Source organism: Rhincodon typus, chromosome 1 (assembly GCF_021869965.1).
Source record: "Rhincodon typus isolate 14 chromosome 1, sRhiTyp1.1, whole genome shotgun sequence".
NCBI classification, from domain to species: Eukaryota; Metazoa; Chordata; class Chondrichthyes; order Orectolobiformes; family Rhincodontidae; genus Rhincodon; species Rhincodon typus.
This window is the reverse complement of record NC_063332.1, coordinates 30,702,840-30,708,886: the sequence shown is the minus strand read 5'-3', so window position 1 is coordinate 30,708,886 and position 6,047 is coordinate 30,702,840.

The following is a 6,047-nucleotide window of genomic DNA, read 5'->3' as shown; positions in this document are numbered from 1 at the left end:
AGGTACTCTTAACTATGTTCCCAAGGTTACCATTGTCTTGTACTATAGCTGTCCCAGCTGTTGTTTTGATTTTAGCTACCTCAGGGGAACAGTCTATGATGCATTTCAACATCAATATCCATTTGTTCCTTTCATTAACTCCTTTGAAAGCCTATCAAGGACACACAATTAGCATCACAAATTTCTACAATTTTCACTTACACCTCATTACATATTCCATGAAACCGTCAGTCATATTTTAAAACATCCTATAATGACTTCTTGTTTTACTTTATTCAATGTGTTTAACTACAATCTGATTTACAGCTTCTCAAACTTAAAGCCAATTAAACCTCGATGTCTCTGATATCCCACTTCTAACACCACTGTTGTTTTTGGTGGGTTCGTGATCACAGGTACCTAATATCAGCATTAGACAACTTCTGGCAATTTTCTGATAGCCTATTGAGAAGCAGCAATTTAGATATGATACATTTGATAATTAGATAAAGAAAGTATACAACCGTGACAATTGGGGTTGGTTCATGATAGCAGAGGACAAACAGGCTGTTGGTGCAAAATGTGTTATCTTGTTAAAGTTATATGGGCAGCATTTTGCCCTCTCGCCAAAATGTTAGGGAACTCTTCAGTCTTCCATCTGAGAAAGCAACTCTCCAAGGACAACTGCCTACGAGATTTGCCTAATAAGAACTGCTCTCTTAAGACTGCCCAATGTGACCTGCCCCTCTGCTCCTGACCAGTTGTTATATCGTATGTCCAGGGGTCAATTATTTCCTGTGTCAATTAATTGTCTGAACCCTTTTGGCTAATGGTCATGACATTGGATGACGATTGTTCCTTTACCTGCCTTCAGCTGAAGCTTAGTTTACTATTTGAGGAACAAATACTTATTTTTGAAATTAACACAGATTAGAATACTGTTCAATGGGTGTTGTTAATCAGTGTCTCCATAATTCTTCTCTTTTATTTTCATACACTAAAATTGTGGAAATTAATGACTAATTTAATAACTATCAGATGAAATTGCACACTACACAGCAAATATGAGGAAACAGTTTTTAAGGGACCCTGATTTTCAACAGTCCACCACTTTGAGAAGGAAATATCTTGTTGACTTTTCCCAACTAATTCTTAATTGAATTTACCCTAGAAATAAATACATTACAACAGATTATACATTGTCTTAGATTCTGCCTTCACCTATACTCATCTTGTGGATTTTTAAGTATATTTCCCTGCTTCCCCCCACTCCCCATAGCCTTCAACCATCCCAGTCATGATGCACTTTAGAAATTCAAAGATTCTTAGATAGCACATGATAACCCATGACCACTGCCAGAGAAGTACAAAGGCAGCATACACATGGGATCACATCAACTGCAAGTTCCCTCCAAGCCACTTATTATCTGGACTTGGAAATATATCGCTGCTCCTTCACTGTTGCTGGGTCAAAATACCTGGAATTCCCTCCTCCACAGCATTGAAGGTGTAGCCAAACAAAGAGGCAGCTCACCAATATCTCCAGGGCTACTACAGATGTACAAAAAAGAAATGCTGGCCCAACCAGTGGTGCCCACATCCTGTGAGTGATTTAAAAACTGCCTGTTGTGCCACTAGTAATAGCCTTCACATCCAAAATGGCCTGTTCAACCCCAGTTGTCTGTTAATTGATTGTGTGCGCCCTAATCTTAATGCAATACCATGACAAGGGTCTCTTATCAAATGTCTTAGGAAAATTCAAATTTTCTACATCCACTTGTTCTCATTCAAAGACACCACAACCCCAGAAAAACCAATTGTTTTATGAATTGACACGGCTATGTTGATTCTTGTTATTATATTTTCAATGACAGACCCTAGCTTTTACTCATGTCAGGTTACCTGGTTTCTGTTATTCAAGAAAAGAGGAACAGAGTTACAATTGCTACTTTCTCATCTACGAGGGATTGTTTTATAATATGGAGAACTTTAGAAAATCAAAACTAATGCATGCATTGGGGACAGTTTTTAAAACAGAAAACTATTGGGTTCATAATACGAGAGGTGGAGTATTAGGTGTGAACTTACCTGTGTCTTCTGCCTCAGCATGGGCTCCAGGCAAACAGAGAGCAAGTCTGTCACAACTTTGTTTCCAGGTGAGGAATAGTTTGGAATTCAATGCCAAAGCATGGGGGTGGGGTTGGGGGGTGAGGGGAGAGGTGAAAATCACAATTTTCAGTTTCCTTGGGCCTTACCAACATATTTACTCCAAGCAGGTCAGGAAAGTTAATATGCAGTCCGCTCTTTTGAATGTCAGAGTCCAGGAAATTTATTTCAGTATCATTGATTTCTCCAGCACTTTTTCTTTGCAAATATCAATTTCTTCATGTTCTTCGATCTCACTGAACTCTGTTTCCTATCAGTTCCACAGCTTTTTGTTTTGCATCTTCTACAAGTTTAAAGTCTGGAAAAAGTGGATTTTGAGAGGATAGAATGGAACTTTGAAGGAGGCAATCCCAAACAACTATGGAAAATAAGAAGGGGAAACATTGGCCTGAGTGTCAAAAAGGTACAAAAGCAAAATATTGCAGATGTTGTAAAGCTGAAATAACAACAGAACATGCTGGAAATATCCTGTCAAGTAGCATCTTTGGAGAAAAAGCAAGTTAACACTCCATTTGATATTTTCTAACCAACCTGCTCAGAGATATTATTGAGACAGCAAGGTGCAGAGCTGGATGAATACAGCAGGCCAAGCAGCATCATAGGAGCAGGAAGGCTGATGTTTCGGGCCTAGACCCTTCATCAGAAAAAAAAAGAGATATTATTACACACTTTTGGTATAGGTGGGACTTTGATCCAGGCCTCCTGGATCAGAAATTGGGTCACTACCATTGTGCCACAAGAACACTAACATTTGTTTTGCTAAGGTGCCTCATAATTGATTAATAAAGTCAGGGAATGAGAGTTAGGGACAAATGGATTGCTAGCTGGCTTCAAGGTAGAAGGCGGAGTGTAGGAATAAAGGATTGTAACTTAGTGGCAAAAGTTGGAAATGGTGTTTTTTAAGGATCAGAGCTGGAACCACTGCTATTCACAATTTACATTTATAATTTGGACTTGAGAATCAAAAACACAATTTTTAAATTTGCAGATTCTATTGCTGATCCTTATTTGGTGTAATCAATATTGAAGACAGGCAAACTATGGGAGAACATTATTCTTACAGAACGGACAAATAATTGGCAAGTGAAATTGAATTCAAATGTGAAGTTGTACATTTTGGTGGCAAAAATAGGGAGATCACATTACTCAAAACTCAACAAATCTAGGTGGGGTAAAAGATCAAATGGATTGAGTGAATACACACACACAAGAACGTAACAACTAGGAGCAGGAGTAGGCCATCTGGCCCCTTGAGCCTGCCCCACCATTTAATAAGATCATGGCTGATCTTTTTGAGAGTCAGCTCCACTTACCCGCCCACTCACCATAACCCTTAATTCCTTTACTGTTCAAAAATTTATCTAGCCTTGCCTTAAAAACATTCAGCGAGGTAGCTTCAACCGCTTCACTGGGCAGGGAATTCCACAGATTCACAACCCTTTGAGTGAACAAGTTCCTCCTGACCTCAGTCCTACACCTGCTTCCCTTTATTTTGAGGCGATGCCCTCTAGTCCTAGTTTCACCTGCTAGTGGAAACAACCTCCCTGCCTCCATCTTATCTATTCCCTTCGTAATCTTATATGTTTCTAAGATCTCCCCTCATTCTTCTGAATTCTAATGAGTATAATCTCAGTCTACTCAGTCTCTCCTCATAATCCAACCCTCTCAACTCTGGAATCAACTGAGTGAATCTCCTCTGCAGCCCCCCCAGTGCTAGTATATCTCTTCAAGTAAGGAGACCAAAACTGTACACAGTACTCCAGGTGTGGCCTCACCAGGACTCCATACAGCTGCAGCATAGCCTCCCTGTTTTTAAACACACACAAACGTTGTGGTACAGAAGGCTAATGAAAAAAAAGCACTTAAATACAGAAGAAGTTAGACCACCTCTAATGGGTGCATAAGTGTGCACAGTTCTGGCCGCCAGACAATAGAAAGGAGCTCCAGGGAGATGAAAAGGCTGGGGGCTAGGAGTGGTGGTCACTAGGTTAGTTTGCAGGTGACAAAGATTAGCTGAGTAGTTGACAATGATGAAGGTGGTCTTCGGTTACAGGAGTATATACACAGATGTGTCACATGGGCAGCTCAGTGACACATGGAATTTAACCCTGATTAAATGTGAAGTGATTCATTTGTCTTGTTGCTTCTTCCAAAGTGTATGACAGGACACTAATAAGCTCAGAGGAATAGAAGGATCTTGGGATGCTTGTCCTCAAATCCATGAAGGCAGCAGGATAAGTTTATTAGGGTAGTTAAGGTGACAAAGAACACTCACCTTTATCAGTCTTGACATGGATTAAAAAAGCAGGGAGGTCATATTGGCACTGTACAAAACTTTGGTTAGGCCACAGCTGAACTATTGTGCACAGTTCTGGTCATCACAATATAGGATGGGTGTGATTACACTAGAGGGAGGGAGCACAGGAGATTCACCAGGATAGTAGGAACTGCAGATGCTGGAGAATCCGAGACAACAAGGTGCAGAGCTGGATGAACACAGCAGGCCAAGCAGCATCATAGGAGCAAAAAGGCTGACGTTTCGGGCCTAGACCCTTCATCAGAAATGGGGGAGGGGAAGGGCGTTCTGAAATAAATAGGGAGAGAGGGGGAGGTGGATAGAAGATGGATAGAGGAGAAGATAGGTGGAGAGGAAACAGACAGGTCGAAGAGGTGGGGATGGAGCCAGTAAAGGTGAGTGTAGGTGGGGAGGTAGGGAGGAGATAGGTCAGTCCAGGGAGGACGGACAGGTCAAGGGGGCGGGATGAGGTTAGTAGGTAGGAGATAGGGGTGCGGCTTGAGGTGGGAGGAGGGGATAGGTGGGAGGAAGAACAGGTTAGGGAACTCTGCAGCCCAATGGTATCAATGGGGATTTCACAAGCTTCAAAATCTCCCCTCCCCCTACCGCATCCCAAAGCCAGCCCAGCTCATCCCCACCTGTTCTTCCTCCCACCTCAAGCCCCACCTCCAACTCCTACCTACTAACCTCATCCCGCCCCCTTGACCTGTCTGTCCTCCCTAACTCCCCACCTACACTCACCTTTACTGGCTCCATCCCCGCCTCTTTGACCGGTCTGTCTGTTTCCTCTCCACCTATCTTTTCCTCTATCCATCTTCTTTCTGCCTCCCCCTCTCTCCCTATTTATTTCAGAACCCCCTTCCCTCCCCCATTTCTGATGAAGGGTCTAGGCCCGAAACGTCAGCCTTCCTGCTCCTATGATGCTGCTTGGCCTGCTGTGTTCATCCAGCTCTGCACCTTGTTGTCTCAGATTCACCAGCATGTTGCCTGGCATGGAACATTTTAGGCATGAAGTGAGGTTGGATAAGCTCGGGGTGTCTTCTTTAGAAAAGAGAAGGCCGGGACCTGATAGAGGTGTAGAAGATTACAAGGGGCATGGGTGGGTTGCACAGGAAGCAGCTGTCCCCTTCAATTAAAGGTTTAATAACTAAGGCAGAATAATTTTAAGGTGAAAAGCACAAAGTTTGAGGAGATTTGAAGAAATCTTTTCATCCAGGGGGTGGAGGGAGTCTGGAATGCACCGCTTGGGAGGGTAGGCCGGATGGGAAACCTCTCAATCTTTAAAAAGTACTTGATTGAGCACATGAAAAGGTCTTAACACTCGAGGTTATGGGCCAAGTACTGGAAAGTGGGCCCAGTGTAGATTTTGTAGTTTTCATGATGACCAAAGGAACATTTCTGTATCCTATAATTCTATATACTGGAGAGGGTGCAGAGATTTACAAAAACTGATACCATAATGAAATGGGCATATCTGTCTGGAAAGAATTGGAATAGGGTGATCTAACAGAGATCTTTAAAATGAAAGACTTCAATAGTGGATATACAAAGAATGTTTCCTTCTGAGGGGAACAGCTTAAGTAGAACTATCAATATAAGAAGTCGC